At 38.3% G+C, this 12861-nt stretch overlaps 1 pseudogene; it reads right to left on the bottom strand.

The window, feature by feature from the left end:
* LOC116104808 overlaps positions 1-11379 on the bottom strand; it is a 21828-nt pseudogene extending 10449 nt beyond the window's left edge.
* Positions 11380-12861: the final 1482 nt, after the last annotated feature.

Genomic DNA, 12861 nt, shown 5'->3' on the forward strand with positions numbered 1-12861 from the left:
GAAACCTACCAGCTGTTGTAAGGTTCTCCCGGCGTCCCGGGTTTCTCGGCACCAGCTGTAGCCCGCGCGGTCCTCTTGGGAAGAAGACACGCGGACACACTAGGTTCCTTCTGCAGCAACGTTTTATTGTCTCCATCCATAGGGAAAAAAAGGGGGTCGAGCCCAAAATCCGCACTGCTTATATACACCACAGTGCGGTGTATCTGCCCACAGCATGGCGTGTCTGCTCATGATTGGCTGTTCGCTCATTACTCTACGTAACGGCCCCGGGATGGGCCGTGACATGGCTTCCTTTTCACTCCATGCACATGCGCAAACAGTTGTCCACTAGGAGTTAACAGCAGAAGTAGGCACCATCTTGCCATGGCGAATGCCTCTCAAGATTCACGGCTCCCCACATTCCATGACAAAATCAAATTTACACAATATCTCTCCACAAATCCAGCTCTTCAAAGGATAATAAATGGAAAACTCTAACACAAGGAGGGAAACTACACTCAAGAAAAAGCAAGAAAATAATCTTCTTTTAACAAATCAAAAAGAAGATAGCCACACACACACATACACACACACACACACACACATACACACATAATCCTACTTCTAACAACAAAAATAACAGGAAGCAATAATTTATTTTCCTTAATATCTCTTAATATCAATGGACTCGATTCTCCTAAGTAAAAAGACACAGACTAATAGACTGGATATGTAAACAGGACCCAACATTTTGCGGCATACAGGAAACCCACCTCAGTTACAGAGACCTACCTCAGTTACAGAGACAGTTAGCTAAGAGTAAAACAATTCTCCAAGCAAATGGTCCCAAGAAACAAGCTGGAGTAGCCATTCTAATATTGAATAAAATGGACTTTCAACCTAAAGTTATCAAAAAATATAAAGAAGTATACTTCATACTCATCAAAAGAAAACTCTACCAAGAAAACTCTCTATTCTGAACATTTATGCTTCTAATGAAAGGGTACCCACATTCATAAAAGAAACTTTACTAAAGCTCAAGGCATACATCATACCCCATATAATAATAGTGGGAGACTTTAACATCCCACTCTCAGTAATGGACAGATCATGGAAACATAAACTGAACAGAGACACAGTGAAACTAACAGAAGTTATGAAACAAATGAATTTAACAGATATCTATAGAACATTTTATCCTAAAACAAAAAAATATGCCTTCTTCTCAGCACCTCATGGTACCTTCTCCAAAACTGAACATATAATCAGTCACAAAACAGGCCTCAACTGATACAAGAAGATTGAAATAATCCCATGCATCCTATAAGATCACCATGGACTAAGGCTGGTCTTTAATAACAACATAAACAATAGAAAGCCCACATATACATGGAAGCTGAACAACATTCTAGTCAATGATAAATTGGTCAAGGAAGAAATAAAGAAATTAAAAACATTTTAGAGTTTAATGAAAATGAAGCCACAATATACTCAAACTTATGGGACACAATGAAAGCAGTTCAAAGAGGAAAACTCATAGCTCTGAGTGCCTCCCAAAAGAAAATAGAGAAAGTATATACTAGGAGTTTGACAAGCTTATCTGAAAGCTCTAGAACAAAAAGGAGAAAATATACACAAAAGGAGCAGATGGCAGGAAATAATCAAACTCAGGTTTGAAGCCAACCAAATGAAAACAAAAACAACTATCTATACAAAGAATCAATCAAACCAGGAGCTGGTTGATTGGGAAAATCAACAAAGTAAATAAACCTTTAGCCAGACTAACTAGAGGGCACAGAGAAAGTATCTTAATTAACAAATAAGAAATTAAAAGGGAGACATAACAATGGAACCTGGGGAAATCTAAAAAATCATCAGATCCTGCTTCAAAAGTCTATACTCAACAAAACTGGAAAATCTGGATGAAATGGACAATTTTCTAGACAGATACCAGGTACCAAAGTTAAATCAGGATCAGATAAATGATCTAAATAGTCCCATGTCCCCAAAAGAAATAGAAATAGGCATTAATAGTCTCCCAACCAAAAGAAGCCCAGGACCAGATGGGTTTAGTGCAGAGTTTTATCAGACCTTCAAAAAAAGACCTAATACCAATACTCCTCAAACTATTTCGTAAAATGGAAGGTACTCTACCCAATTCATTTTATGAAGCCACAGTTACTCTGATACCTAAACCACACAAAGACCCCAAAAAAGAAAGAGAACTTCAGACCAATTTCCCTTATGAATATCAATGCAAAAATACTCAATAAAATTCTTGCAAACTGAATCAAAGAACACATCAAAAAAATCATCCATCATGATCAAGTAGGCTTCATCCCAAGGATGCAAGGATGGTTCAACATATGGAAATCCATCAACATAATCTATTATATAAACAAACTCTAAGAAAAAAAAACATATGATCATTTCATTAGATGCTGAGAAAGCATTTGACAAAATCAATTACCCTTTCATGATAAGTCTTGGAAAGATCAGGAATTCAAATAGTAATAGTAGGCCATACCTAACCATAGTAAAAGCAATATACAGCAAACCAGTAGCTAACATCAAACTAAATGGAGAGAAATTTGAAACAATCCCACTAAAATCAGGGACTAGACAAGGCTGCCTACTCTATCCCTACCTATTCAATATAGTACTCTAAGTCCTAGCAAGAGCAATCAGACAACAAAAGGAGGTCAAAGGGGTACAAATTGGAAAGAAAGAAGTCAAAATATCACTATTTGCAGATGATATGATAGTATATTTAAGTGACCCCAAATATTCCACCAGAGAACTCCTAAACCTCATAAACAACTTCGAAGTAGCTAGATATAAAATTAACTCAAACAAATCAGTGACCTTCCTCTACACAAAGGATAAACAGGCTGAGAAATAAATTAGGGAAATGACACCCTTCACAATAGTCACAAATAATATAAAATACATTGGTGTGACTCTAACTAAGCAAGAGAAAGATCTATATAACAAGAACTTCAAATTTCTGAAAAAAGAAATCGAAGAAGATCGCAGAAGATGGAAAGATCTCCCATGCTCATGGATTGGCAGGATTAATATAGTAAAAATGACCATCTTGCTGAAAGTAATCTACAGATTCAATGCAATCACCATCAAAATTCCAACTCAATTCTTCATAGAGTTAGAAAGAGCAATTTGCAAATCCCTCTGGAATAACAAAAAACCTAGTATAGCAAAAACTATTCTCAACAATAAAAACATCTGGTGGAATCACCATCCCTGACCGCATGCTGTACTACAAAGCAATTATGATAAAAATCTTCATGGTATTGGTACAGTGATAGGGAGATAGGTCAATGGAATAGAACTGTAGACCCAGAAAAAAACCCACATACCTTGATCTTCGACAAAGGAACTAAAACCATCCAGTGGGAAAAAAACAGCATTTTCAACAAATGGTGCCAGCTCAACTGGTAGTTAACATGTAGAAGAATGCAAATTGATCCATTCTTATCTCCTTGTACAAAGCTCAAGACCAAGTGGATCAAGGACCTCCACATAAAACCAGAGACATTGAAAGTAATAGAAGCAAAAGTGGAGAAAAGCCTCAAGCACATGGTCACAGGGGGAAAGTTCCTGAACAGAATACCAATAGCTTATGCTCTAAGATCAAGAATTGACAAAAGGGACCTCAAAAATTGCAAAGCTTCTGCAAGGCAAAGGACACTGTCAATAGGACAAAATGGCAACCAACAAATTGGGAAAATATCTTTGCCAATGCTACATCTGATAGAGGGCTAATATCCAATATATACAAAGAGCTCAAGAAGTTAGACTCCAGAAAATCAAATAACCTCACTAAAAAATGGAGTTCAGAGCTAAAGAAAGAATTCTCAACTGAGGAATACTGAATGGATGAGAAAAACCTAAAGAAATGTTCAACATCTTTAGTCATTAGGAAAATGTAAATCAAAACAACCCTGAGATTCCACCTCATGTCACTCAGAATGACTAAGATCAAAAACTCAGGTGACTGGCAAGATTGTAAAGAGGAATGCTCCTCCATTGCTGGTAAGATTGCAAGCTAGTACAATCACTCTGGAAATCAGCTTGGCAGTTTCTCAGAAAAAAATGGACATGGTACTACCTGAGGACCCAGCTATACTACTCCTGGGCATATACCCAGACGATTCTCTAACATGTAATAAGCACACATGCTCCACTATGTTCATAGCAGCCTTATTTATAATAACCAGAAGCTGGAAAGGACCCAGATTTCCCTCAACATAGGAATGGATACAGAAAATGTGGTACATTTACACAATGGAATACTACTCAGCTATTAAAATCAATGAATTCATGAGATTCTTAGGCAAATGGATGGAACTAGAAAATATCATTCTGAGTAAGGTAACCCAATCACAAAAGAACACACATGGTATATACTCACTGATAAGTGGATATTAGCTCAGAATATTGGAATACCCAAGATATAATTCACACACTACATGAAGCTCAAGAAGGAAGACCAAAGTGTGGATACTTTGGTCTTTCTTAGAAGGGGAAACAAAATACCCATGGAAGGAGTTACAGAGACAAAGTATAGAGCAGAGACTGAAGGAATGACTCTCCAGAGACTGCTCCACTCAGGGATACATCCCTTATACAGTAAGCAATCCCAGCACTATTATGGATGCCAACAAGTGCTTGCTGAGAGAAGCCTATTTTAGCTGTCTCCTGAGAGCCCCTACTAGTGCCTGACAAATACATAGATGGAAGCTCACAGCCATCCATTGGACTGAGCACAGGGTTCCCAATGGAGGAGCTAGAGAAAGGACCCAGGGAGCTGAAGGTTTCCAGCCCCATAAGAGGAACAACAATATGAACTAACCAGTACCCCCAGAGCTCCCAGGGACTAAACCACCAACCAAAGAGTGCACATGATGGGACTCATGGCTCCAGCTGCATATGTAGCAGAGGATGGCCTTGTTGGTCATCAGTGTGAGGAGAGGCCTTTAGTCCTGTGAAAGCTCTATACTCTATTGTAGGGGAATGCCAGGGCCAGGAAGCAGGAGTGGGTGGGTTGTTAGAGGGGTAGTGAGGAAGGGGAGGGCATATGGGGGTTTTCAGAGGGGAAAAGAGGAAAGGGGATAACATTTGAAATGTAAATAAAGAAAATATCTACGTTTTTAAAAAAAGTAGCTGAAGTTCCCACAGCTTCTTTTGTAGAGGTAAAAAAAAAAATTCTTTTGCACTATATGGGACCCATTGTTTGTGGTCCAAATGCTTAAATATCTCCCTAAACTTTTGTATTCTTGGCTATTAAAGGAACTCCTTGAACTTTGTTGGCAAATCTGTCAAACGTATCATTGCCCTGTCAGAACTGGATACATCAATCCAGAAATATTCTTCATTTCCTCCACCAAAAAAAAAAAATTTATATAGTACCTTAAGCATGATCAAAATTTCAGGAGAAATATTTAAAAACTCCTAAGACTAGGAAATTATATGAAGGTAAAACTCTAAAGCTATGCAAATTTGAAACTTTTAAACTAACAGTATTTTTAATTATATTCTTAAATTTCAAATTGTTTCAAGTTTTGAATACATGTCAAGCTGTAAGAGTAAATCTTTTAAAAACATTTGTTCTTCTGCTTTTCAGTTTGGTGGCAGCAGAGGTATCTTCCAAGATCATTTTTAATGTCAATCTTCCAGGTACCCAAGACCTAAACTATTTGCAGCCTTCTAACTTTATTATTTAAAGGTTATAGTTGAGTTACATATTGTCGTTTATAGAAGACTTTTTACATAATCAAATTATAAGGAATATTGCTTAACAAGGCCCTCTCTTGTGTAATATAAAGTAAATATACTGTAACATTGTAGAAGATCATTGTGGAAATATTTAGTAATAGTATCAATAAGGTTGCCATGAACATAGGTAATTTTAATATGTTACACTATTTAAAAAATAAACTTCTGACCTTGAGATTTCTCAGACACTGAGTCACCAACCAGGAGGCATATACCAGCTGATATGAGGCCCCTGACACACATAAAGCAGAAGACTGCCTGGTCTGGCCTCAGTGAGAGAAGATATACCTTAATTCTCAAGAGAGACTTGAGGCTCCAGGGAGTGGGACGGTATGATGGGGTGGGAGTGGAGTAGGAGCATCCTTTTCAAGATAGGGTAAGGGGGAGGTACCGGATGGGGAATGGTTGGGGGGGCAGATCAGAGAGGAATGAAGACTGGACTGTAAAAAAGGATTAAAGAATAAAAAAAAGGTTCTATAAAATGTGTCTATTATTTGATCACCATTGGCTGTTTTAACTCTTCCATTTGATTTTTATTTTAAATGCCATTGGCAGAAGGCTGACAGTTGAGTAAACTTAATTGCCTCAAATACGCTGTTTCTTCAATTTAACCACAAGAACATGTTTTTATTTAATATAATTCTCAATGTGTTTCTTTTAACTGTAAGTCACTTTTATTATACTCTTTAAAAAAAAGAGTTTGAATAACAGATTAAATAGGTTGCAGTTCATGGTGGCTTTCTTCATGCAGACCTGTCAAACTCCTGGCCTGTGGACCACATTTGGCCAAGAATAGCTGTAATCATGGTGCAATATAAAATTGTGAGCTTTCTTAAAACATCATGAGACTTTTTTGTGCATTTTTTTCTTTTTAACTCAACTGTACAGTTCTCAAACACGAATTTTATAAATGACAGTGTTATGTTCAATGTCAAAAGGTCAGTCAGGCTGCAAGAATTGGCCAAGCTTTATTTCTTTTTATTTTTTTTCCATCTTCTCTTCCAACTTGTTTTTATAACCTTGCCAGCTCTTTACAGCTTCACAAACTACATTTGGGCCAGCCTTTCTTCTTAATGCCAGCAACTCGCCTTATAGTCACTCCTGTTTTGCCCAATAATGCTAAGCTAGTCATCAGCTAATGAGAAAATTCAAGCATAAAAGGATGTCTATGTTTCCCTTCTCATGTCTTTTATAGAAGCCTTTTCTCAACAATTCTGGAGATGTGTAAGTCAACATGGCAGAGTGCAAGCACTTGCCTCCTAACATAGACATGCATCCAAACGTTATGATTTTGTTTCTGGTACTGATGTTGGGGGATGGTTTGTGCATTGCGTATACAGATGCTGATTTCTGTATCAGGAGATCTGGGTGCAGCCTGAATTTTGTTATTGTCATTATTACGAAGCATTTCCTGACTCGATATTTTGTAAAACATTGTTTTCTGTCATTTCTGATTGGTTAATGAAGAGCTGATCAGCCTATGAGCTGGACAGGAGAGATAAGGCAGGACTTCTGTGCCCTGGGGGTGAGAGAAAGAGAGGGACTCGGGTGGTAGTAAGAGATTCACCATGAGCAGGTCAAGGTAAGTTGCCTTGAAGATACAGGTGAAGAAGGAGGTGCTAGAACAAGACCAAGATGACAGGCTGGGAAGTAGACCAGGCCATATAATCAGCTTAGAATAGTTCACAACCTGACCTGATACTTGCAATAAATATACCAGGTATCCATGTCTTTTCGGGGGAGATATAAGGGGAATAGAGATGCCCCCTGAATTATCTTTACAGTTGCAGTTCAGTGATATGGTGTGCTGGTTGATTAAAAGTGGTGCTGCATATATAACTGGTTTCACCATTGCATAGTTTTGTCTTTATGGTTTGGTTCATAGATGGGGAGCCACTACAACGAAATGGACTTCTATAAATAACAAAATCATAGCTCATAGAACTTCTAATCTAAATAACAGAAGATCGTAAAAGAATTATGCTGGGTAGTAGTTTAATTTTTATGACATTTAATGTTTTGTGGCACATTAGGCTACAGCATAGTGTGAGAAAATGATAAACAACTGGAAATTAAAAGGAAATTAAAAGTTAGTAAAATGTGAATGAGGCTACCACATAGATTCATGCACATTTTAAAAGTTTCATCTCACTCATACACAAAATAATTAGAATTCTTTTTTCCAAGTTATTTAAATGTAACCGTGAGGAAATAACCATAAAAGGTGCCAATATTTTTATGACAAGGAAAGATATGAAGCCAGTAAACATGCAAACAAACTTTAACTGGGAAGTGCTATTTACTTGCCAGGGTCTGAAAAGGTCACGTCAACATACAAAGCTGACAGTTTTCACCCTGAGCCCTAGCTGTCTTAACAGAGAGAATGAGCTCACCAAGGACAAAGTACCAACCTCTCTATGGAAGTGCTACACTTTTGATCTTAAAGATTTTTCAAATACTAATTAAACTTCTAAGCACCTAGAGCCAACAGCTAAGTGTTAAAAATTGGTCTCTCATTTTTAATTTGAAGGGTTACATGAAACTACTTTCATCCAAGCATATAAAGAACTATTAGTATACCTCTTTGGGCCCCTTTCCCACTCCCATCTGCCCATACTCTTGGTTATTCATCCAAAAGACTTGGAGGCAACAAATCACTGACATACTTGCACATCAGTGTTTATTGTAGCACTACTCACAACAGATACCCTATGGAACAAACCTATGTATCCAACAATGGGGCAATAGATAAATTAAATGTGTTTAATATATACAGTGGGACCTTTTCAGCAATGAAGGAACAATTTCAGCATATAGAAACGTAACATACTACATAAACACACTCGAGGACAAAAACCACATGATCAGTTCATTAGATGCAGAAAGGCTTTTGACAAAATCCAACACACCTTCATGACAAAAGTCCTGGGGAGAATCTAGAGATATGGAGGACGCATTTCAATATAATAAAAGTCATACAACAACTATACAGCCAACATCATACTAAGAGTTTCTAGTAAAAATTCAAAGCGTTTCTATGAAAATAATGAATAAGACAAGGATGTGCCCCCTTCCCATGACTGTTCAATACAGTGCTTAAATCTTTGCTAGAGCAGTAAGAACTGATGAACATCAGGAAAACCCAAATAGGAAAGAAAGAAGTCAAAGAATCCTTATTTGTAGACAATACGATTTTATGCAGAAAAGATCCTAAAAATGCCACTAGAATACTCCGACAGCAGGTTAGTGCTGTCAGCAAAGTAGCAGGGCACAAAGTTGGCACACAAAAATCTGTACCTTTCCAATACACTAATGACAAATATACTGAGACAGAAATGAGAGAAACAGTATCTTTCACAGTAGACTCTAAATGTATTGGACTAAACATAACTAAAGAAGTAAAAGACTTATATAATAAAATGTAAGTTTAAAAAAATGATACCAGCCAGGCACTGGTGGTGCACACCTTTAATCCCAGCACTTGGGAGGCAGAGGCAGGCAGATTTCTGAGTTCGAGGCCAGCCTGGTTTACAGAGTGAGTTCCAGGACAGCCAGGGCTATACAGAGAAACCCTGTCTCAAAAAAAAAAAAAAAAAAAAAAAAAAAAAAAAAAAGATACCAGAAAGATTTCCTATGCTAATGAATTGGTGGAATAAATATCGTGAAAATTCCCTTCCTATCCCACCAAAAATAATTTATAAATTCAATGCAATCCCCATCAAAACTACCAAGCTTTTCTTCAAAGAAGTTTAAAAAGAAATCCAAAACTTCATATGTAATCACAAAGAAACAAGAATAACTAAAACAACGATGAAATAAATACCTGCTGGAGAAAACAGCATCCCTGATTTTAAGTCACACTAGAAAAAGACAGCTCAATGCTGATATAGAAGCACTCACGTGGATCAATGGAATAGCATTAATGATATGGGCATAAAACCACACACCTTTCCACAGTTGTTGGGCCTTTCCCACAGTATCTTTCTTAAGCACCCTATCAACAGCACTGTAAGTGCTTTGCTCAGCCTTGGCAGTCACCTATAATCTAGTCTTGATAACATCAGCAGGGGTCACTAATGATGCTACAGGCATACCACCTACATCACTAGCTAAGAGCAGGCTTCCCAGACTGCCCATCTTCATTACAAAGGCCAGTCTTCATGGGCAGGCCCATCTGCCCATCTTCATTTGCAAAGGAAGCCTGCTCACCATGAGCATAGTGTGGGAAGTAGATGGCTGAGAATGAAATGTCCCACACAAAGCCTGCTTTGGCACCCTTAGAGAGGCCAAAGAACCCCAGATGCTGTGCCATAGACACCACTGACTCTGGGGCCTATGGTAATCTCTCAGGCCACTTGCAGACAGATCTTGATAATTTCTAAAGAATTTGTAAAAATCAAAGCTTCGTGAACAGCCTCCTTCAAAATTTTTTGCTGCAAGTGAGACAGAGACATCTCTGTTCATACATGTATCCCTCACAAAATCATTCACTATGAGCTTTATGGCTTTCTTCAGGATGACACCCAGTTAACTGTGGCAGCAAACCTCTGTATAGTACAGCAAACCTCTGTATAGTAGAAATGGATATTCTGAAAACAGTCAAAGCAGTTTTTATAAATGTATTCTCCCACAAAAGAGCCAGTTGATCATTGATTCTACATTTGAGTCTTTACAAGATCAATAGGATGCTCAGCAGTGGCTCCAACAGCTCCTGCAGTGGAACCCAGATCAAACCTGTGGACTGATACTGCACGCTGTACAACTTAGCTGAGCCACATCATCTGAGACCTTCTACTGCCTCTGAGCCTCAGTCAAGTTGAAAAGCTAAGTTCCTTTTTCCAGGGAAATGGTCTGTTCAATGTCTCCTGAAGTCATATGTCCCCTTGCCTCACATAAATCTGAGTTTTAAGATTTCAAACTCTGTGGGTGTTAACCTGACATACCTTACACCAGGGCAAATTCCTCCTTAGTCAACTCCACATCATTCCTGCTGCCAGCCTGAGTGCTGTAGACATTTCTAATGAATTACATGTTGTTAAGAAACAAACTCAATCCATTATAATAGGAAAAACTAATTTGACAGGATACAATACCTCTAGGTACTCTTCAACAAAAAGAGTCACGACATAGGGGCAGATAGTGACCATGATGTCTTGGAAATTAACAGCTGTGACTCTTTCCAGTTTGGGTATTCCCTCACTGGACAAAGTCTGTATCTTATGCCCTAACTATATTTCCAGCAAAAACACAGTGAATTCTGCATATGTAAGATCCTCATTTCTTTCTTTTCCAAAATGTAGTTATATAAACTATGAATGCCAGTGAAATGGGATATGTTAATGAATTATAGTCTGTCCAAAAATTTGCTTCACATCTTCAAAATAAGTTCTCCATCACCAGTATTTTCAAACAGCTACAAGGCCACCATATACAAGGCATCTGGGGAACACAGGACAGATTCAAATGCTACAGATATTAAGCCATCATTGGTCTGATCTACTACTGTGCTTAAAGGTTCTACAGTTTTGGGGATAGGCTATCTTTCTCCAAAATAGTCAGCTACCAAATGACAAAGTCCTCAGGAGACATAAAAAAATGTACCATTTTTTCAGTTGTTTGCATACATCAAAAATATTGTCCAAGTTCAGTTAGATCTGCTCTCTCGCTTACAGCCAACTTGGTATGTTCCCTGCTTCTGCCTGGGTGTGGGTGGCTGAGGGACCTGCTCACAGCTTGTCTCAAACCAGGGACTCTGGACATACACTTCCCATCCCAACCTCTGAGTGGGCAGTGGTTCAGCCTGGCCTTTGAAATGTATTTTATTTAAGTGACTAAGCATGAATGGCTTGAAACTAAAAGGTGCCCAGGTCTTTTGTTATCTTCTGGCAATGTTATGTGGATGAAACCCAAAAATGTAGAGGAGTGAACTAATCTAGCCTTTGCCTACCATTTGTATTGTTACTTTCCTTGTTGCTGAAACAAAATCACCAACAAGAAACACCTTTTAAAAAGAATCACTTCTGGCTTAAATTTGAGGGAATACGTAGTTCATCATGGCAGAAAACACAAAGCTGCCAAAGAGTAAGGTTTACATACAGGAACAACCAGGAAGCAGAGAGCAAACAGTGCTAATGAATTGCCTTTAATATAAATATTAGTGATGCATTAATCTGGTAGCTGTATTTTTTTAACCTTGTGCTAGTCCCCAGTAACCACACAGAGAAACCAAGGTTTATTTAAAACTGAACCTCAATACCTGAGCAGTTAAATGATCTACCTTAACCTTCTATGCTAATTTGCCTACCTCCCAGCCCCATCTCATGATACTTGCTTATTGTTATTGATCTGGCTCTTGGAGTTCTGGGTGTGTTTCCAGGAACTCTCTCCACACCCCTTTCTCATAGCTCTAATTCCTCCATCCTCTCAGCTGGTCTGACCTCCTTCTCTCCCTCTCTCTTTCCTCTGTTGTCAGAAATCCTACCCTATTCTCTATTCTGCCCAGCCCTTAGGTGATCAGCATTTATGGACAAGACAGAAAATTAATAGTAAGAATTGTTTATACCCTGTGCTCAGTCCAATGGATGGTTGTGAGTCTCTACTTCTGTATTAGTCAAGTACTGTCAGAGCCTCTCACCAATGAAGGAGTTAGAGAAAGGACCCAAGGAGCTGAAGGGTTTGCAGCCCTATATGAATTAACCAGTATCCCCAGAGCTCCCAGGGACTGAACCACCAACCGAAGAGTGCACATGATGGAACTCATAGCTCCAGCTGCATATGTAGCAGAGGATGGCCTTGTTGGTCATCAATGGGAAGAGAGGCCCTTGGTCTTGTGAAGGTTTATGCCCCAGTGTAGGGGAATGCCAGGGTCAGGAAGTGGGAGAGGGTAGGTTGGTGAGCAGGAGGAGGGGGGAGGAAACAGGGTTTGTTTTTTGTTTTTGTCTTTGTTTTTGATATTTTTTCAGAGGAGTAACCAGGAGAAGAGATATTTGAAATGTAAATAAAGAAAATATTAAATTAAAAAAAAAGAATTGTTTACACAAACTTGAGACAGGAGATTCTTTTTTTTTTTTTTTTTTTTTTTTTTTT

This window comes from Mastomys coucha, unplaced genomic scaffold (assembly GCF_008632895.1).
Source record: "Mastomys coucha isolate ucsf_1 unplaced genomic scaffold, UCSF_Mcou_1 pScaffold22, whole genome shotgun sequence".
In the NCBI taxonomy this organism is placed as follows: domain Eukaryota; kingdom Metazoa; phylum Chordata; class Mammalia; order Rodentia; family Muridae; genus Mastomys; species Mastomys coucha.